At 48.8% G+C, this 22,795-nt stretch overlaps 1 protein-coding gene across 1 annotated transcript in view; it reads left to right on the forward strand.

Moving 5' to 3' along the window:
- The window catches only part of LOC139227653 (FERM domain-containing protein 5), a 340,559-nt gene that overhangs the window by 41,803 nt on the left and 275,961 nt on the right, over positions 1-22,795 (forward strand). The gene's annotated exons all lie outside the window — the stretch shown is intronic.

Raw genomic sequence — 22,795 nt, forward strand, 5'->3', positions numbered from 1 at the left:
TCCAGACCCCCACTACCCTCTGGGTAAAGAAATTTCCCCTCAAATCCCCTCTAAACCGCCCCCCAATTACTTTAAATCTATGCCCCCTGGTTGTTGACCCCTCTGCTAAGGGAAATAGGTCCTTCCTATCCACTCTATCCAGGCCCCTCATAATTTTATACACCTCAATGAGGTCTCCCCTCAGCCTCCTCAGTAAGAGTTCTGACGAAGGGTCATTGACCTGAAACGTTAACTCTGTTTCTCTCCCCACAGATGCTGCCTGACTCACTGAGTATTTTCAGCATTTTCTGTTTTTATATCTTCTGCTGGGGGCTGGGGGCTGGAACCTCTCCTGTTCCCTTTTATTGGGGTTGAGTGGTGTAAACGGGCCGATCTCACTAACCCGTGGAGTGTCGCTACCTCCAAGCTGCGGAGGGAGCTTCCTGTTCACGTGGACGAGAAGTCGTCCCTGACATCGAAGGCCATTTATTTCCCACTCGCACAATTGCCCATTTAAGTACTGATGTTTGAGGCATTGATAAGGTGATTAATAATGAAGTATGATTCACAGAACGCCGCTGCTTGTTGAAGTAAAGTCAGGCGCTGTGTCACCAATCCCGCTGGGCCTGTTAACGCGATGCAACGATAATGGTTCAGGTGCTCTCATGGCTCATTGCCATTGTGGTGATTAAATATCGGGAAGATCGGAGCCATTGTGTTCAGTCCCTGCCACAAACTCCATTCCCTAGCCACTGTCTCCATCCCTCTCCCTAGCATCTCTCCTGAGGCTGAACCAGACTGTTCGCAACCTTGGGGCCATATTTGACTCTGAAATGAGCTTCCGACCACATATCTGCAGCATAACTAAGACCGCCTATTTCCACCTCCGTAACATCGCTCGTCTCTGCCCTGCCCTCAGCTCATCTGCTGCTGAAACCCTCATCCGTGCCTCTGTTACCTCTAGGCATGATTATTCCAACGCACTCCTGGCCGGCCTCCCACATTCTACCCTAAGTAAACTAGAGGTGATCCAAAACTCGGCTGCCTCATGTCCTAACTCGCACCAAGTCCTGCTCAACCATCACCCCTGTGCTCGCTGACCTACATTGGCTCCCAGTTAAGCAACGACTCAATTTCAAATCTCTCCATGGCCCTCGACCCTCCCTATCTCTGTAATCTCCTCCAGCCCCATAACCCCCCGAGATATCTGCACTCCTCTAATTCTGCCCTCCTGAGCATCCCTGATCATAATCGCTCAACCATTGGAGGCCATGCCTTCTGGTGCCTGGGCTCCAAGCTCTGGAATTCCCTGCCTAAACCTCTCCATCTCTCTAACTCTCTTTCCTCCTTCAAGACGCTCCTTAAAACATACCTCTTTCCTGCCTTAATTTCTCCTTATGTGGCTTGGTGTAAAATTTTTTGTCTTATAATACCCCTATGAAGCGCCTTGGGATGTTTCACTATGTTAAAGGCGCCATATAAATACAAGTTGTTGTTGTTTATGACGCTCCTTAAACCTACCACTTTGACCAAGCTTTTGATCGCCTAACGTCTCCTTCCTTGGTCCGGTATCAATTTTTGTTAGATTACTCTCCTGCGAAGCGCCTTGGGGCGTTTTACAACATTGAAGGCTCTATATAAATGCAAGTTGTTGTTGTATGCGTGGCCATTAAAGGAGAGAAGAGTTTGCTTCTCGTTAGTAATGTGGAGCGTAATCGAGGGGAACCCAGCCACCGAGAGTGAAATCAGGTCACATCTGCTCGTGGCAAGGCCCTGGTGGTTTGTGTTCTACTTTCACTCACGTTCACTTTGTAAACTTGAAACGCTCGCTGGGAATCCCTCTGTTCCAAAGGTTGGCACACTGGCCTCAATCCGCAGCTTCCAATCGTAAATTAAACGCTCCGGGCTGGATCTATTCTCATCGCCGTGGTGGCACGCCAAAGAAAGACAGGACTTGCATTTCTGTAGCGCCTTCCGCGACCTCCGCACGTTTGAGTGTAGGCACTGTTGTAATGTGGGAAACGCGGCAGAGAATTTGCGCACAGCAAGCTCCCGCACACAGCAATGTGATAATGACCAGATCATCTGTTGTTTGAGGGATAAATATTGACCAGGGCACCGGGGATAATTTCTCTGCCCTTCCTCCCCAGGGTGAACTGGGGGAGATTTCCTCTGGTGATTACGGAGGGGGTGAGGGGTAATTATCGGAGTATCAAATTATCAAACCCGTGATCTCTACCGTCTAGAAGGACAAGGGCAACAGGAGCATGGGAACACCACCACCTCCAAGTCACACAGCACTGTGGGAGCACTTTCACCACACGGACTGCAGCGGTTCAAGTTGGCAGCTCACCACCACCTTCTCAAGGGGCAATTAGGGATGAGCAATAAATGCCGACCTTGCCGGCGACGCCCACATCCCAGGAACGAATACAAACAAAACATGCTGGCGACTGGGTTTCTTACACTCCCGGCCGCGAGCCAATAATCCAACACTCGCAGTCGGAGGCCTAGGTTCCCTGTCACCAGCTTGGAAACCACTTCCTGTGTTTCAGGAATGTCTTAAACACAGTGGGAAGATACTGTTCGCTACAATCATAGATACAGCACAGAAGGAGGCTATTTGGCCGGTTGAGCCTGTGCTGGCTCTCTGCTAGTCCCACTCCCTCGCCCGTTTCCCAGAGCTCTGCAAATTTTTTTTCTTTCAGGTACTTCATAGAATCATAGAAATTTATAGCACGGAAGGAGGCCATTCGGCCCATCGTGTCCACTCCGGCCGACCAAGAGCTACCCAGCCTAATCCCACTTTCCAGCTCTAGGTCTGTAGCCCTGCAGGTTACGGCACTTCAAGTGCATATCCAAGTACTTTTTAAATGTGGTGAGGGTTTCTGCCTCTATCATCCTTTCAGGCAGTGAGTTCCAGACCCCCACCACCCTCTGGGTGAAGAAATTTCCCCTCAAATCCCCTCTAAACCTTCTCCCAATTACTTTAAATCTATGCCCCCTGGTCATTGACCCTTCTGCTAAGGGAAATAGGTCCTTCCTATCCATTCTATCCAGGCCCCTCATAATTTTATACACCTCAATGAGGTCTCCCGCAGCCTCCTCTGTTCCAAAGAAAACAACTCCAGCCTATCCAATCTTTCCTCATAGCTAAAATTCCCCAGTCTTGGCAACATCTTGGTAAATCTCCTCTGCACCCTCTCTAATGCAGTCACATCCTTCCTGTAATGTGGTGACCAGAACTGCACGCAGTACTCTTATCCAACTCCCTTTGAAAGCCGCGATTGAGTCTGCCTCCACCACCCTCTCAGGCAGTGCATTCCAGATCCTAACCACTCGCTGCATAAAAAAGTTTTCCGTCATGTTGTCTTTGGTTCTTCTGCCAATCACCTTAAATCTGTGTCCTCTGGTTCACGACTCTTCCGCCAATGGGAACGGTTTCTATTGCGAGCAGGATCCGGTGTGGTTTGGAAACAGGCAGAAGGTCAGTCAGCATCTGAAAGAGAAGTGATGGTTAATATTTGGCCAGTTCTGATCGAGTACGAGGGGTGAGAACCACAAACCTGTGCCTCACTGACCGGCTGACTGCATGCTTCCAGAAGGTTCTGTTTTACTATATTTGTGGGGATTGTCTGATCGTTACCATTACAGGTAGGTCCTGTTCGGTTAAACCTAGCGTGGAGTTGTGAAAAAATTAATATTACCTCAAATGTCCAGCACCGAAACGGGCCATTCAGCCCAACCAGTCCATGCCGGCGTTTATGCTCCACTCGAGCCTCCTCCCGTCTTTCCTCATCTAAATCTATCAGCATAACCCTCTATTCCCTTCTCCCTCATATGCCTGTCCAGCCTCCCCTTAAATGCATCGATACTATTCACCTCAACCACTCCCTGTGGCAGCGAGTTCCACATTCTCACCACTCTCTGGGTAAAGAAGTTTCTCCTGAATTCCCCATTGGATTTATTAGTGACTGTCTTATATTGATGGCCCCTAGTTCTGGTCTCACCCAACAAGTGAAAACAGCTTCCCTGTGTCAACCCGTTCATAATTTTCAAGACCTCTATCGGGTCACCCCTCAACCCTCAGAAAAGAGCCCCGGCCTGCTCAATCTTTCCTGATCGTCTTAATCTCTCCGTTCTGGTATCAATTATTGTTTCAGTTGATTTAATTAAATGATCTTCATATTGTGCTGGAGTTAAGGGTCCATTTTATTTTTGCAGATGCGATTAAAATGTTGATATCAGTAACAGTGACCATGAAGCTGTTGGTTTGTCATTAAAAACCCAGCTGGTTCACTGATGCCCTTTCAGGAAGGAAATCTGCTGCCCTTACCCGGTCTGGCCGATAGGTGACTCCAGATCCACAGCAAATGTGGCCGACACTTTAACCAATGTTTCTGCTAAGCAGCGCAGCCAGTAGCCAGCTTCACGATCGGATAAACCGCGCATGCACGGAACGCTGAATGGGTCGCACTGTCCCTTAAAGGGGCCACACACCCCCAAAGGGATTGCTTGTCACTGCCCTCTGAGGTGACCGCTCAGTTGTATCCAAACTGCTACACACAGCGGATCAAGAATCATAGAATCAGAGAATGGTACAGCATGGAAGGAGGCCATTCGGCCCCTCGAGCCCATGCCGAACTAGAAACATGCCGTTTACATTAAACACCAAAAAAACCAACTGGGGATTTCTGGCCAATCACCAAAAAAGAAAATAAGCCCAAAAATCAACTGAATTATAGAAATATTACTTGGTAGTCTGTCGTATCCAACAGAGACGTTGATGTGCTAATCATCAATGGCATGTGTCTTCAAGTGGCTGTATAGACCAATTCTGGATGCATATTGTCTCTTGCACGTCGGACAAGGGAAGTTCGATGTGTCTGATGCTGACAGTACTGCCACCTGATGTTGTCTATCTCTAGTGTCCCGCAGCTGTTGACATTGGCTTTCTTCGAAGGTCTGGCAGGCAGTCCTCGTGAGGGTTTGCCACTGGATTTTATTAGCTGCTGTATTCTCGAGGTCCTTTGGTCGGATGCCACAGCACTGGAGGTTAGCCTTAATGCAATCTTTGTAGCGCTTGCGGGGGCGCCCCTGGTGTCTTCGACCTTCACAGAGCTCGCCGTGAAGAAGCTGACGAGGGATCCTTGACTCATCAATGTGGATGACATGTCCAGCCCACCGGAACTGGGCTCGCATGATCATCACCTCAATGCTAGTTGATTGTGCTCTCTCCAGAACCTCAAAGTTTGACATAGAAACATTACAGATTGCTATAAACACCGACAGCAACCACTGGCAATAAATCAAACCAAATGAAGATATAGAATCACGGAATGAATCCTCCCTGCGACACGGCACGTCCAGAGTCTAGTCCCAGTCACTCTGGGATCAGCCTCAGGCCGGGGCTGATGAGGTCCACGATAATTCTTCTCTTTCAGCGGGGTTTGCTGGGCTGAACCCAGATTTCTTGCCTCCCGCTGTCCTCTTCCACACAACGCCACCGATGGCAAGAGCAATCGGGGCGACGGCAGCAATCACACTTCCAACAATCAAACCCAGATTTGTTCTCACTGGAGATCCCGGAGTTACTCGGAACGTCTGGAAGACTCACACTGCCATCTCGGCAATAAATGCCGGCCTTGCCAGCAACACCCACAACCCCAGAATGAAATATAAAGGCTAGATTTTTACTCTGCAGTTATTCCAGCTCTCATCCCTGACAATAGCAATTCATGACATGTACAGCATAATAACCCAATGATACCCAAGAGTATGCTGTCTATAATCTAATAAGACTATTATATAATGTACAGCAGAACTATAATTCTTTTCCCCCTCTGCCATTCTCTGGATGTTGGAGCCAAACAGGTTGACCTTGAGTCCAGTTTTCCATAGCACAATCAGAGAATGGTTACAGAACAGAAGGAGGCCGTTCGGCCTGTCGAGCCCGTGCCCACTCTCAGCCAGTCCCACTCCCCCGCCTTTTCCCCGGAGCCCTACCAATGTTTTTCCTTTAGGTACTTATCCAACTCCCTTTTGAAAGCCACGATTGAGTCTGCCTCCACCGCCCTCTCAGGCAGCGCATTCCAGATCCTAACCACTCGCTGCGTAAAAAGGTTTTCCCTCATGTCGCCTTTGGTTCTTTTGCCAATCACCTTAAATCTGTGTCCTCTGGTTCCCGACCCTTCCACCAATGGGAACAGTTTCTCGCTATCTACTCTGTCCAGACCCCTCATGATTTTAAACACCTCGATCAAATCTCCTCGCGACCTTCTCTGCTCCAAGGAGAACAATCCCAGCTTCTCCAGAGTCTCCACGTAACTGAAGTCCCTCATCCCTGGAATCATTCTCATAAATCTTTTCTGTACCCTCTCTAAGGCCTTCACATCCTTCCTAAAGTGCAGTGCCCAGAATTGGACATAAGAACATAAGAATTAGGAATAGGAGTAGGCCATCTAGCCCCTCGAGCCTGCTCCACCATTCAAAAAGATCATGGCTGATCTGGCCATGGACTCAGCTCCACTTACCCGCCCGCTCCCCATAACCCTTAATTCCCTTATTGGTTAAAAATCTATCTATCTGTGATTTGAATACATTCAATGAGCTAGCCTCAACTGTTTCCTTGGGCAGAGAATTCCACAGATTCACAACCCTCTGGGAGAAGAAATTCCTTCTCAACTCGGTTTTAAATTAGCTCCCCCGTATTTTGAGGCTGTGCCCCCTAGTTCTAGTCTCCCCGCCCAGTGGAAACAACCTCTCTGCCTCTATCTTGTCAATCCCTTTCATTATTTTAAATGTTTCTATAAGATCATCCCTCATCCTTCTGAACTCCAACGAGTAAAGATTCAATCTACTCAATCTATCATCATAAGGCAGCCCCCTCATCTCCGGAATCAGCCTAGTGAATCATCTCTGTACCCCCTCCAAGGCTAGTATATCCTTCCTTAAGTAAGGTGACCAAAACTGCACGCAGTACTCCAGGTGCGGCCTCACCAATACCCTGTACAGTTGCAGCAGGACCTCCCTGCTTTTGTGCTCCATCCCTCTCGCAATGAAGGCCAACATTCCATTTGCCTTCCTGATTACCTGCTGCACCTGCAAACTAACTTTTTGGGATTCATGCACAAGGACCCCCAGGTCCCTCTGCACCGCAGCATGTTGTAATTTCTCCCCATTCAAATAATATTCCCTTTTACTGTTTTTTTTTTCCAAGGTGGATGACCTCACATTTTCCGACACTGTATTCCATCTGCCAAACCTTAGCCCATTCGCTTAACCTATCTAAATCTCTTTGCAGCCTCTCTGTGTCCTCTACACAACCCACTTTCCCACTTATCTTTGTGTCATCTGCAAATTTTGTTACACTACACTCTGTCCCCTCTTCCAGGTCATCTATGTATATTGTAAACAGTTGTGGTCCCAGCACCAATCCCTGTGGCACACCACTAACCACGATTTCCAACCCGAAAAGGACCCATTTATCCCGACTCTCTGCTTTCTGTTAGCCAGCCAGTTCTCTATTTATGCTAATACATTTCCTCTGACTCCGCATACCTTTATCTTCTGCAGTAACCTTTTGTGTGGCACCTTATCGAATGCCTTTTGGAAATCTAAATACACCACATCCATCGGTACACCTCTATCCACCATGCTCGTTATATCCTCAAAGATTTCCAGTAAATTAGTTAACCATGATTTCTCCTTCATGAATCCATGTTGCGTCTGCTTGATTGCACTATTCCTATCTAGATGTCCCGCTATTTCTTCCTTACTGATAGCTTCAAGCATTTTCCCCACTACAGATGTTAAACTAACTGGCCTATAGTTACCTGCCTTTTGTCTGCCCCCTTTTTAAAACAGAGGCGTTACATTAGCTGCTTTCCAATCTGCTGGTACCTCCCCAGAGTCCAGAGAATTTTGGTAGATTATAACGAATACATCTGCTATAACTTCCGCCATCTCTTTTAATACCCTGGGATGCATTTCATCAGTTGGGGCTGAACTAGTGTTTTATACAGGTTCATCATAACTTCCTTTCAAGGGTGCACAGGAAATGCCCCCATGGCCACGTTGCCTTATTGTGTGTGCAGCTGACATTTGGCGATAAGAAAACCATATCCCATCATCGCTGCACTGCGGCATCCTGTGGGCGATCGGCATTAAATCCACGGCTTGCTCCCAATCTAACGCCACAGATTGAACAGTTTCCAAATAAGTGCTCATGCTTTCAGGCTTCGAAATTACACTGTGTGAAGGTGACAGCTGTGGCTCAGTGGGCAGCCTCCGAGTCAGAAGGTCATGGGTTCAAGTCCCACTCCAGGGATGTGAGCACATAATCCAGGCTGATGCTCCCAGTGCAGTGCTGAGGGAGTGCCGCACTGTCGGAGGGGCAGTGCTGAGGGAGTGCCGCACTGTCGGAGGGGCAGTACTGAGGGAGTGCCGCACTGTCGGAGGGGCAGTACTGAGGGAGCGCCGCACTGTTGGAGGGGCAGTACCGAGGGAGCGCTGCACTGTCGGAGGGGCAGTACTGAGGGAGTGCTGTCCTGAGGGAGCGCTGCACTGTCAGAGGGGCAGTACTGAGGGAGCGCTGCACTGTCAGAGGGGCAGTACTGAGGGAGCGCCGCACTGTTTGAGGGGCAGTACTGAGGGAGTGCTGTACTGTTGGAGGTGCTATCTTTCGGATGAGACGTTAAACCGAGGCCCCGTCTGCCCTCTCAGGTGGACATTAAAGATCCCATGGCACTATTGCGAAGAAGAGCAGGGGAGTTATCCCTGGTGTCCTGGGGCCAATATTTATTCCTCAATCAACATAACAAAAACAGATTATCTGGTCATTATCACATTGCTGTTTGTGGGAGCTTGCTGTGCGCAAATTGGCTGCTGTGTTTCCCACATTACAACAGTGACTACGCTCCAAAAGTACTTCATTGGCTGTGAAGCACTTTGGGACGTTCTGAGGTTGTGAAAGGCGCTATATAAATGCAAGTCCTTTGTTTAAGCGCATGGACACTTTCCGTTTGTGTGAAATGGCATTAGTTACGGGTTTAATGGCGATGCTGTCACCATTTGCATTAACCGGCAGGGAGTGAGAACCAGCTGTATCCCCACTGTGCCCGGACCTCAAGCACCCGCCGCTCTCGCTCTGCCGCGGGGCGGTCAGCGATCTGTGATCAGTAAACGGCCACAGCTGGTGTACCTCGGTCTGCACAGTGACTTAACAAAGGGCCTTTCAGTAACTCCGACAAAGCTTACACTGTTTAATTTGTTTGTTGTTTGTTTGGAGAATATTTAATCTCCTGCTCCAGCTGTGCACTCTAACTGAATGAACCGGGGCTCGTTCCCCAATACCCCAATACCTCGGGAGCGTGTACCCCGAGAGTGTGTACCTCAGTCCATGTGTGATAGGGGGATCTGGAGAGCTGGGTGTGGGTTCCTCTGTATCCAGGACCATTAAATACCAATTTTACACTTCATTAACATTCGTAGCCAGAATTTAATTTTGCGTTTCAACTAATTCCAAACCCCCAGCAGTGTGCTTTTTACATTTCCAGACCCTTAAAAAGCTTTTGTTGTATTAATTTATTTTTTCTCCCTCTGCATCTATCTATTTCTGTGTCTCTCTCTCTCCCTACGTCTCTCTCTGTCTCTCTCTCTACATGTCTCTCTCTCTCTATATCTATCTCTCTCTCTACATGTCTCTCTCTCTATCTATCTCTCTCTCTCTACATGTCTCTCTCTATCTATCTCTCTCTCTACATGTCTCTCTCTCTCTCTGCCTCTCTCTCTACGTGTCTCTCTCTCTCTCTATCTATCTCTCTCCCTATTTCTCTGGGGCGATATTGGTGAAGGCCAAGGCCCGTCCAAAATACCACCGATGGCCGCTGAGAGACTGGGCGGTACTTTGCCGGGAAGATTCCTCTGAAAGAGTTGGCAGTACCGCCTGGCGGCAAAATAACGGCTTACACCGTCAATCTGGGCAGCAGCGGGCGGCAGCTCCCAATCAGGGCGGCAGCTCCCAATCTGGGCGGCAGACGCTCTTGCTGCCCAAGTGCCGCCGAGGATGGAGCCCAGGGAGAGGGGAAGACCTAAAAATGAAAATCATGGCAAACAAAAAAATACCGGAACACCTTCAGGGGACCCCATCCAGGTAAGTCGTTGTAAAATAACATTTAAAATATGTTCACCAACCTTTTTTTTCCGTTCTTCGTACTTACCGTCGGGGTAAGACCAGCCTCCACGCAACGGTCCTTGCCCCTGCTGCCGCCGATTCCCGCCGACTCCCTCCCGCACCAATCTGGCATCTCGGCGGGCGGGAGGACACTTACGCTACTCAGCCGCTAGCGGGCGGTTCCCGGCGGTAAAATGGCAAGGAGAGAAAACCAGAGGCAAAACTCGGCAGTAGCAGGCGGCTGTGGGCGGTAAGGCCACCAATATTGGGGCCCTTGTCTGTCTCTGTCTGTATCTCTCTCTCTCTCTCGCTCTTACTGTCACTCTCTCCCTGTCTCTATCTCCCTCCCTCTCTCTAATCCCTCCCTCTCTCTCTCTGTCTCTGTCTCTCTCTCTCTGTATCTCTCTCAGTCTCTCTCTCTCTGTATCTCTCTCTCTCTCTTTCTATCTCTCTGTCTAATCTTCCCTCCATCCATCTAATCTAATAAAAGCCTCTCTTCATTACACGTTTTGAGAGATTGAAATGTGAATGTGTGATTCCTGAAGTGTGGAGACTTGGTTTGGAACTTACATAGACTTTGGAGAAAAGGTCAGTGATTGGTATTCCTCGTGAGTAAGAGTGTTAATTCATTGCATTTACTGTTGCGTGAAATAATTGTTAATTACCACATTGGCGTCATTTATAGCCGTCTTTCTGCCTCACTGCTCAGTCTGTGCTGCAGTGTGGGTGCCAGAGGCCCACAGCCTACCCGGCCTGCTCCCCTCACCTTCCCCGAGTGGGCCGAGACAACACCCAGCGCTTAGGCCCTGCAGTAGGTCAGGCCCCGTTGCGAACTAAAGCAGCAGCTTCACCTCCATTTACATCGAGTTCCAGCCCAGAAACAGCCCATTTGGCCCCAGGATCCGTGCCGGTGTTTATGCTCCACACCAGCCCCCTCCCACCCCTCACCATCTCACCCCATCACCATCTCCTTCTATTCCTTTCTCCCTCATGTGTTTATTACATTGGCTCCCGGTTAAGCAACGTCTCGATTTCAAAATTCTCATCCTTGTTTTCAAATTCCTCCATGGCCCTCGCCCCTCCCCATCTCTGTAATCTCCTCCAGCCCCACAACCCCCAGAGATATCTGCGCTCCTCTAATTCTGCCCTCTTGAGCATCCCTGATTATAATCGCTCCACCATTGGTGGCCATGCCTTCTGTTGCCTGGGCCCCAAGCTCTGGAACTCCCTGCCTAAACCTCTCTCTACCTCTCGTTCCTCCTTCAAAGGAAAGCTTAATTTTGATAGCTTTCTGTTAACCAAATGTATTAAGGGATACGGGGAAAAGACGGGTGGGTGGAGTTAGGTCGCAGATCAGCCGTGATCACATTGAATGGCGGAACAGGCTCGAGGGGCCGAATGGCCTCCTCCTGTTCCTGTGTTCCCACAAATTCTCCTTGTGATTGGTCACCTCTCGCCATGCTGGCATGTGTCCGCATCACCTTCTGGCTTGTTCTTTGGGTCAATTGGTGCGCCCCACAATAAAAATAGAGGAGCCTTTCATTCCCGTTGACGAAGGCTTTCATTACAGCATAGCCCATTGTGGTCACACAGACAGCAGCTGGGCAGAAAGCTCCCGCAGGGCCTGCGCCAATCGCTGCTCTCCGCAGTTAGTGCCGAGCCCAGAGCTACAGTGTTAGAGCCAGCCTCCCCAATCTCACCGCACCGTCTTTGGACAATGTCTGCTCCCTGCCAGGAGCGCTCTGCCAAACCCTGCTCAAAGCCATCGCTATCCCGTTTGCAGCCATCGCTCAACGATTCATCTTTGTTTTCTCAGAATATATTGACAATAGATTGTGAGGAAGATTGGTGGGTGGGGGGTGACCTCTGTCCTGGTGTAGTGCGAAAGCTCTCTGATCACAGTGGGAGACGGCGGCCGAAGACTTGACGCTGTCTTCCCTGTGTGGGTGGGAGTTGTGTCCAGTGACATGGGGAAGTGTGTCAGCCTTGCTCACCGTTCCCCCTTCACCAGCCGGAGATTGACACATGAGGAATTGTCCGTATAAACCTCCTCAACACCACATCGGGTCAGCGCTGAATGAGCAGCTGGCCTCAGCTGCGTTCTTCAATTCTTCAGCTTTTCTTTATCCGTATTCGTATTCCCTTTCTCCCTCCTTGCTTTCCCTTTCCCTCTCTCTCACTCTTTCATTTCCCTTTGTCAATTTATTTTCCCTTTCTCCCCCTTTCCTTTCTCTCTCTTTCCTTTTCTTCCCTCTCTCTCTTTCCTTCCCTCTCCCTCTTTCCTTCCCTCTCTCACTTTATTTTATTTTCTCTCTCTTTCTTTCCCTCTCTCTTTCCTTCTCCCTCTCTATCTTTCCTTCCCTCTTTGTTCCCTTTCTCTTTCTTTCCCTCTCGTTTCTTTTTTATTTCTGTGTTTGCTTAAACGTTGTCTCCATGTTTATTTGCCTTTAGCTCTGTGTCTCGGTCTCTCTGTCTCCCTCCCCCTGCTTCTGTCGCTGCTTCTTTTCATCTTGTTGTTTCTGTATTTTATTTTCCTTTGTCTCTCCTTCTGGTTCCTTTCTTTGTGTCTGTCTCGCTCTGCGCCTCATTTCCCCAAGTCTTCTCTTGGCTTCAATTACCTTTTATCTCTCTTTCTCTCTCACTCTCTCTGTCTGTCTGTCTCTCTTGCTCTCTCTCTCTGTCCCTCTCCCGCTCTCTCTCTCCCTCTCTCTTTCTCGCTCTATCCCTCTCTCTCGCTCTGTGCCTCTCTCTCTCCCCCTCTCTCTCTTTCTCTCTCTCCCTCCCTCCCTCTCCCTCTCCCTCTCCTCCCCCTCTCTCTCTCCCTCTCCCTCTCCCTCCCTCCCCCTCTCCCTTCCTCCCCTCTCCCTCTCTCCCTCCCTCCTCCCTCTCTCCCTCCCTCCCCTCTCCCTCGCTCCCTCCCTCCCCCTCTCCCTCCCTCTCCCCCTCTCCCTCTCTCTCCCTCCCCCTCCCTCTCCCCCTCTCTCTCTCACACGCACTCTCTGTCTGTCTGTCTCTTTCTCTCTCAGTTTCTCTCCCTCACCATCTGTCTCTGTCTCTCTCTTCTCTCTTTGTCCATCTCCCTCGATCTCTCTCTCTCTCTCTGCTCCCTACTACTTTTGCTATAAAAAGATTATTTGAGGAATAATCTTGCTGGGGCAGGACTGCTGAAGCTGGGAAGAAATGGCCTTTGGGGGAAGCCAGAAGCAGCGAGCTGGAGCTAATGATGGTGGCCAGGCTGTTGCAAAATGTCTGGAGGTCTGAATTCAAATAACCGCCGGAAACCAGCCCGAGCCAAGCACTCTGCTCACGGCTAATGACACGGCACCCCCCCCCCCCCTCTCCTGACAGCACGGTGCTCATTCCTCCCTCCCCACCCTCACACCCTTTCCCATCCCGATCAACCAGCAGAACTTCTGCAAGAGCAAATCCTTCAACAAGCCTTCGCCTCAGTGCAGTCATTCTCCAGAAAGAAAGAACTTGCATTTATATAGTGCATTTCACAACCTCAGGATGTCCCAAAGTGCTTTACAGCCAATGAAGTACTTTTGGAGTAAAAACAGAAAATGCTGGAAATCTCAGTCTGAAACGTTAACTCTGCTTCCTCTCCCGCTGCCTGACCTGCTGAGATTTCCAGCACATTCTGTTTTTATTCCAGATTCCAGCATCCGCAGTATTTTGCTTTTGTATTAGTACTCCCTCAGTACTGCCCCTCCGACAATGCGGCGCTCCCTCAGTACTGCCCCTCCGACAATGCGGCGCTCCCTCAGTACTGCCCCTCCGACTGTGCTGCGCTCCCTCAATACTGCCCCTCCGTCAGTGCAGCACTCCCTCAGTACTGCCCCTCCGATAGTGCTGTGCTTCCTCAGTACTGCCCCTCCGACAGTGCTGCACTCCCTCAGTACAGCGCTCCCTCAGTACTGCATTGGGAGTGTCAGCCTAGATTTTTGTGCTGGAGTGGGATTTGAACCCACAATCTGCTGACTCGGAGATGAGTGTGCTGCCCATTGAGCCACATATTTCACCAACTACATTTTGACTTGTTATTTGTGTTCATTTCATTCTTGCGCCAAGCGTATTCGGGCACCATCTGTGTGAGACGGGGAATTGCAGGTTTGCTGGGCGATTTGCATCATCCAGTAACGGGGGCGGGGATCGGCTATTGTGGGTGATAATGGAAGGTAATTGGAAAAGTCACAGTCCTAAAGTATCAGGTCACGGCAAAGAGAGCTTTAAATCCGTTCTGTTTCCAAGAGATGAAGCTGTAATGTTTGTAAACAAAGGCCTTGATGGAATTAGTAGTGCCAGTGACAGAGAGTAAACGGCAGTGGTTGGAGGGAGTCCAGCAGGGTTTTAGTGTTGGTAATCTGAAGCGCCTTTGTGCGACGGGCGGGAATATTACACATCGTGACAAGCGATTGTTTCGGTGGTGTGAATGTGCAGCGATTGGGTCCTGCACACAATGTTACGAAATGACACAAAGATTTTGATTTTGTTTAAAGCATCCCAGCTGTTGTAAACCTGCGACCACAGTGCGGCTCCTTGTCCCATTCTTTCTGCATTGACATCATTGGATTGGTCCGAGGCGGACTGTGCTCAGACAGCCAAACAGCTGGAGGTGGGACATCATTGGGGGAATTGTAAACGAACCGGACCAACGATCGGGTTGCCTGCTTTACATCCCCCGCACGTTGACTTCAATAAAAACATGAATTGGGCGGGGTGTATGTTGGGCGGGTGTATAACAAGGGGGATGGAGTATCAAAGCAGAGAAGTCCTGCTACAACTGTACAGGGTATTGGCGAGGCCACACCTGGAGCACTGCGTACAGTTTTGGTCTCCGTATTTAAGGAAGAATATACTTGCATTGGAGGCAGTTCAGAAAAGGTTCACTAGGTTGATTCCGGAGATGAAGGGGTTGACATATGAAGATAGGTTGAGTAGGTTTGGCCTCTATTCATTGGAGTCCAGAAGAGTGAGAGGTGATCTTATCGAAACATACAAGATAACGAGGGGGCTCGACAAGGTGGTTGCAGAGAGGATATTTGCACTCCTAGGGGAAACTAAAACTAGGGGACATAGTCTCAGAATAAAGGGCCACCCATTTAAAACTGAGATGAGGAGAAATTTTTTCTCTCCAGAGGGTTGTAAATCTGTGGAATTCTCTGCCCAGAGAGCTGTGGAGGCTGGGTCATTGAATATATTTAAGGCGGAGATAGACAGATTTTTGAGCGATAAGGGAGTAAAGGGTTATGGGGAGCGGGCAGGGAAGTGGAGCTGAGTCCATGATCAGATCAGCCATGATCTTATTGAATGGCAGAGCATGCTCGAGGGGCCAAATGGCCGACTCCTGCTCCTATTTTTTATGTTCTTATAACGAGCGGATGTGTAACGGGCAAAACAATTAAAAACAGTTCATAAATCCAGCGATTCAAGGCTAAGAGTCACCCTGGGCACCATTGAAATACATTCCTGCAGAAACTCTCCATTGGGCATTCCTGGACAAATCAGAAGTGTATTATAAATGGAAAAATGAACATCTTATGGAATTGCTACACTCTGCATTGCCACCAACTGGCCAGAGCCAGGGACTACACTGTAACAGGCAACTGTTTACATACTGGATTTGAACACAAGCATTAATTGGGGGAGGCGGGATTTCTCTGCCTGATAGTCTCCCTCTTTGTTGTTTCTGGGCTTCACTGTTTGTGTGTAGGAGTACCGAACACTTGTGCACGGGCTCTACCTTTCACTGGGAGGGCTCAGTTTTCGGCCCAGTCACACATTCACTGGTGTATTTCCCCAGGGAGGACAACTCGGTTATGCCTCAATAGTCCGTTAACACTTTCTATAGATCCCCCCCCACCTCCCCCCACCTTCCCAGTGTCCTGAGGCCAATATTTATCTCACATCCAACACCTAAAACAGGTTATCTGGTCCTTATCACATCACTGTTTGTGGGAGCTTGCTGTGCACAAATCGGCCGCCAAATAGCCGCATTTTAGGAAGAATGTGAAGGCCTTGGAGAGGGTGTAGAAAACAGTTACGAGAATAATTCCAGGGATGAGGGACTTCAGTTACATAGAGAGACTGGAGAAGCTGGGATTGTTCTCCTTGGAGCAGAGAAGGTTGAGAGGAGATTTGATCGAGGTGTTCAAAATCATGAGGGGTCTGGACAGAGTAGATAGAGAGAAACTGTTCCCATTGGGGAAGGATCGAGAACCAGAGGTCACAGATTTAAGGCAGAAGAACCAAAGGCCACACGAGAAAATGCTTTTTTACGTAGCGAGTGGTTAGGATCTGGAATGCGCTGCCTGAGTAGGTGGTGGAGGCAGACTCAATCACGGCTTTCAAAAGGGAGTCGGATAAATATTGGAAGGCAAAAGATTTTCAGGGCTCCGGGGAAAGGGCGGGGAGTGGGAGTGGCTGAGTGTCGGCATGGACTCGACGGGCTGAATGGCCTTCCGTGCTGTAAACATTCTCTGATTCTATGATTCCAACAGTGACTACACACTTCAAACTACTTCATTGACTGTAAACTGCTTTGGGACATCCTGAGGATATGAAAGTCACTATATAAATGCAAGTCTTCTTTTTTCCTCCCCTGTTTACAGACATTTTTAAATATGATAATTTAGGTAGAATTAAATATAGCTCTTGGTCACCATTGAGCTGTAGAGGAAGGCAAACTGCACTTGGAATTTTAAACGTACTATTCATGTGTGTAACTCACTGATAATAACCATCATTAGCACCAGAGACATCAAATTTCAGAAATTAATTTCACGGAAATAATTCATTCATCTCGATGGCCAAGCATAGGAAGATAAACTTAATACAAAATGAAGTTAGAAAAGTTTCCGATGTTTGACGTTTTGAAACCTGACTCCATTAACGACTGACCGACATTATACAGGGATTGAAACCCATCCAACCCCGACTCTTCACCAAACAACACAGGGCTCTGGTCATTCTTTCACACCGTGATGTTGCTCCCGGTCAGTGTGTCGAATATTCAATATTATCCACACACAATGCACTCAGTAAATTGAGAGGAACTTGCATTTATATAGCGCCTTTCACAACCCCAGGACGTCCCAAAGCATTTTACAGCCAATGATGTACTTGTTTTTTGGAGTGTATTCACTGTTGTAACGTAGGAAATGGGCGGCCAATTTGTGCACAGCAAGCTCCCTTACACAGCAATGTGATAATGACCAGATCATCTGTATTTTAGCGATGTTGATTGAGGGATAAATATTGGCCCCAGGACACCGGGGAGCGCTCCCTCAGCACTGCACTGGGAGTGTTGGCCTGGATTATGTACTCAAGTCTCTGGAGTAGGAGCATAGAATATAGGAACATTGGAACAGGAGTCGGCCATTTAGCCCATCCAGCCTGCTCCGCCATTCAATGAGTTCACGGCTGATCTGTGACCTAACTCCCTATAGCCGATTTGCCCCATATCCCTCAATACATTTGGTTAACAAAAATCCATCAATCGCAGATGTAAAATTGATGCAGCATCAATTGGCGTTTGCAGAAGAGAGTTCCATACCTCTACCAGCCTTTGTGTGTTGAAATGTTCCTGTGGGACTTGAACCAACAACCTTCTGACTCCGAGGCGAGAGTGCTGCCCACCGAGCCACAGTAATGATGACACTTGAGACTCACACTAGTGAGTAAATTGTCGAGGTTTATCAAACGCCAGATTTCAGAGCAGACAGCAGCAGAAGCTCCACCGACTCTCAGTGCGTTACTGTCAGCTCTCCTCTAATTCTGCTGTTGACATGGTAACCCATTTTCCTGACATTGTGAGGTCAAATTAAAGATGATTTGATTGCACGCTCGGTGGTCAGGGAAGGATTTCAGCTTCTGCTTATTTTGTCCTCTTGCTCTCCCAACCTTGCGCCTGCGACATATCTGCAGCTGGCAGTATGTCGCGCACACCTTGACTTCGGGCAGCTCGGGGAGCTAACTGAGCACTGCGAGATGCCTCAAAGAAACCGAGGTTGGCTGATCTCCCACATCTGCGCTTGAAAATACCAGAACCTAAGGAAACATCTCCCAGAGAGGGGGCCTAGCAAACCTTGAATAAAGTACCAGCAAAGGGCAGCAAGAAGCAGGGAGGGACAAATTTGCTGGAGTTCTTTGAAGATGTAACGAGAAGGGTGGATAAAGGGGAACCAGTGGATGTGATGTATTTGGACTTCCAGAAAGCATTTGACAAGGTGCCACATAAAAGGTTACTGCACAAGATAAAAGTTCACGGGGTTGGAGGTAATATATTAGCATGGATAGAGGATTGGCTAACTACCAGAAAACAGAGAATCGGGATAAATGGTTCATTTTCTGGTTGGCAAACTGTAACTGGTGGGGTGCTGCAGGGATCAGTGCTGGGACCTCAACTATTTACAATCTATATTAATGACTTGGATGAAGGGTCCGAGTGTAATGTAGCCAAGTTTGATGATGATACAAAGATAGGTGGGAAAGCAATTTGTGAGGACACAAATAATCTGCAAAGGAACATAGATAGACTAAGTGAGTGGGCAAAAATTTGGCAGATGGAGTATAATGTGGGAAAATGTGAGGTTATCCACTTTGGCAGGAAGAATAAAAAAGCAAATGATTACTTAAATGGAGAAAGACTACAGAATGCTGCAGTACAGAGGGATCTGGGTGTCCTTGTACATGAAACCTAAAAAGTTAGTATGCAGGTACAGCTAGTAATTAGGAAGGCAAATGGAATGTTGGCCTTTATTGCAAGGGGGATAGAGTATAAAAGCAGAGAAGTCCTGCTACAACTGTTGGTGAGACCACACTTGGAGTACTGCGTACAGTTTTGGTCTCCTTATTTAATTGGAGACAGTTCAGAGAAGGTTCTCGAGGTTGATTCCTGAGATGAAGGGGTTGTCTTATGAAGAAAGCTTGAGCAGGTTGGGCCTATACTCATTGGAGTTTTGAAGAATGAGAGATGATCTTATTGAAACGTATAAGATACTAAGGGGTCTCAACAGGGTAGATGCTAAGAGGATGTTTCCCCTTGTGGGGGAATCTAGAACTAGGGGACATAGTTTCAGAATGAGGAGAAATTTCTTCTCAAAGGGTTGTAAATCTATGGAATTCTCTGCCCCAGAGAGCTGAGAGGCTGGGTCATTGAATATATTTAAGGTGGAGATAGACAGATTTTTGATCGATAAGGGAGTAAAGGGTTATGGGGAACGGGCAGGGAAGTGGAGCTGAGGCCAAGATCAGATCAGCTGCGATCTTATTGAATGACGGAGCAGGCTCGAGGGGACTGGTGGCCGACTCCTGCTCCCATTTCTTATGTTCTTATGTTCTACCTCTACAAAGTGATGAAGCACGTTCACCCCAATACTGGCATCTCCTTCAAGACCACAAGCATCGTTTATTCCCTTTGTGAACTATGTTTTTGAACACATGGTGGGAGAGGCTTACCCGCCTGGCCCATTCACAACGAGCGCCCGACCGTTACCCTCCCCTGCCCCCCCCCACCCCCCACCCCGGGGGATTGGGACCACCTGTTGTTACAGCCCCGGGGAGCTGGCCAAGCACGGGGTGTCAGAGGGGACGGGGTGACCAAGTATACCCTCTCCGAGCAACACTCCACGACGTACTGAGAAAAACCCAGCCCTCCTTTGCCCTGAGGACGGACATGCCTTATTCCTGAGATTCTGGAATTCCTGAGGTTGGAAAAATTAGAATCCTGGCTGAAAGGCGACAGTTTTGAGCGCAGGACTCCCACTGGTGTTGGGAATAGTGGGGGAGAGATTTTACAGGGTCGATGCAGGGTGGATGTTTTCCCCTGGGCTGGAGGGTCTAGAACCAGGGGTCGCAGTCTCAGGATAAGGGGTCCGCCATTTAGGACTGAGATGAGGAGAAATTTCTTCACTCAGAAGGTGGTGAATCTTTGGAATTCTCTACCCCAGAGGGCTGTGGAGGCTCAGTCGTTGAGTGTATTCAAGGCTGAGATCGATAGATTTTTGGACTCTCGGGGAATCGAGGGATATGGGGATCGGGCAGGAAAGTGGAGTTGAGGTAGAAGATTAACCATGATCTTATTGAATGGAGGAGCAGACTCGAGGGGTCGAATGGCCGACTCCTGCTCCTAATTCTTATGTTCTTAATCCCACTGAGATTGAGAAGAGGGGGAGAGAGGAGGAAATGAGTCCCTGGGGGTGAAATTCAGTATCTCCCTGTTAACAAGAGGCGCAAATACCTTGAATTTCTTGCCCCAAGTATCTAGATGGTACCAAGCTTGGAAGCAAGCAACAGGCGCTGTTTAGTTTCCGCCCTATATTCCCGTACCATGACTCGATTCATTTCCTTCTGCCGAGATTCCCGCGTGGAGAACTCAAAGAAAGAAAGACTTGCATTTATATAGCGCCTTTCACGACCACCAGACGTCTCAAAGCACTTTACAGCCAATGAAGTACTTTTGGAGTGTAGTCACTGTTGTAATGTGGGAAACGCGGCGGCCAATTTGCACACAGCAAGCTCCCACAAACAGCAATGTGATGATGACCAGAATAATCTGTTTGTGTTATGTTGATTGAGGGATAAATATTGGCCCTAGGACACCAGGGATAACTCCCCTGCTCTTCTTCGAAATAGTGCCATGGGATCTTTTACGCCCACCTGAGAGGGCAGGAGGAGGGCCCCGATTTAATGTCTCATCCGAAAGACAGCATCTCCGACAGTGCAGCACTCCCTCAGCACTGCACTGGGAGTGTCAGCCTAGATTTATGTGCTCAAGTCCCTGGAGTGGGACTCAAACCCACAACTTCTGACGCAGAGGCGAGAGTGCTACCCACAGAGCCATGGCTGACACTGTTTGGTGTAAGCCCCTGTCATGGAGATCGTAGAATCATACAGCACTGAAGGAGGCTATTCGGCCCATTGTGCCTGTGTGACAGAGCGATCCAATCAGTCCCACTCCCCCCTGCTCTTTCCTCACAGCCCTGCACTTGGTTCTCCTTCAAGCCTTCATCCAATTTCCATTTGAAAGTTACTATTGAATCTGCTCCCACCGCCCTTTCAGGCAGTGCATTCCCGATCACAACAACTCGAGGTTCCTGATGTTCTGAATGGTTTTACTCCGGAGCAAGGGCAGTTCACCATCACTCCAACATCGTTCTGCGCACCATTGGTACAAATGGTTATTTGCCCAGGAGTTGACACCCTTGACTGAGGTCCGTGGTTACAACAGGGATTTATTAATAATATGCCAGTTTGCCACGTGTTATTAATAAAGGATATTGCTTTAATCGATGAAGATGTCCCTTCAGACCGAGGTGTCCAGTAACGATGGTGTTACAGAGACTGACCTTCACTGTCGGGAAACAAAAAGAAAGTCTTGCATTTATATAGCGTCTTTCACAACCACCGGACATCTCAAAGCGCTTTACAGCCAATGAAGTACTTTTGAAGTGTCATCACTGTTGTAATGTAAGAAAAGCGGAACCAATTTGCGCACAGCAAGCTCCCACAAACAGCAATGTGATAATGACCGGATAATCTGTTCTAGTGATGTTGGTTGAGGGGTAAATCTAAGGGTGTGATTTTAACCTGGTTAATGATGGTTGAAATAACCCACGCAGGAAATTGATGCTAATGCATTACCCAGTGGGCTAAAAATAGCACACACTGGAATTTCAACCCCCCGAGAAAGTTATAGATCGGCTGCTCCACGCTGCATTGCTGCAGGAAGGCTGGTTCACTGTGGTTGGAGTTAGGGAGTATTTTTTGGAGAGAACTGCATTTTGGGTCCCACTGTACCCGCTCTGGGTCCCACTGTACCCGCTCTGGGTGTCACTGTACCCGCTCTGGGTGTCACTGTACCCGCTCTGGGTGTCACTGTACCCACTCTGGGTGTCACTGTGCCTGCTCTGGGTCCCACTGTAACCGCTCTGGGTCCCACTGTAACCGCTCTGGGTCCCACTGTACCCGCTCTGGGTGTCACCGTACCCGCTCTGGGTCCCACTGTGCCCGCTCTGGGTCCCTCTGTACCCGCTCTGGGTGTCACTGTACCTACTCTGGGTCCCGCTCTACCTGCTCTGGGTGTCACTGTGCCCGCTCTGGGTCCCACTGTACCCATTCTGCGCGTCACCGTACCCGCTCTGGGTGTCACTGTACCCGCTTTGGATGTCACTGTGCCTACTCTGGGTCCCGCTCTACCCGCTCTGGGTGTCACTGTGCCCACTCTGGGTGTCCGCACACTGTACCTGCTCTGGGTCCCACCGTACCCACTCTGGAACAACTTGCTTCTGATGACGAGATTAAACGTGAGAAAAATGCTGCGTTCCTCAGCGCTGACGTTCCCCAGTTTCACGAGGATGAAGCTGTTGCTAGTAAGGAGAGAAGCATTTAGATTGAATCATGAGCACAATACATTATTAATTTACAGGGTTTCTGTTTTATTTGCAAACAGCCGATGTATCCTGGCTGAACAGTTATTTATTTAACAGATGTTTTGTAAATTCAACCTGTTGGTGTTGTTTGATCTGGGGGAAGGAAACCGTTTCCTGTCAACTTTCTCGAGTCAATCGTCCTGTTTTATTTCGAAGAGCGAGAGAAATGTTTCTCTCGGACGCATTTCAAAGGGAATATCAGTGGTGAGGG

The sequence above is a fragment of the Pristiophorus japonicus genome, chromosome 17 (genome assembly GCF_044704955.1).
Source record: "Pristiophorus japonicus isolate sPriJap1 chromosome 17, sPriJap1.hap1, whole genome shotgun sequence".
NCBI lineage: Eukaryota > Metazoa > Chordata > Chondrichthyes > Pristiophoridae > Pristiophorus > Pristiophorus japonicus.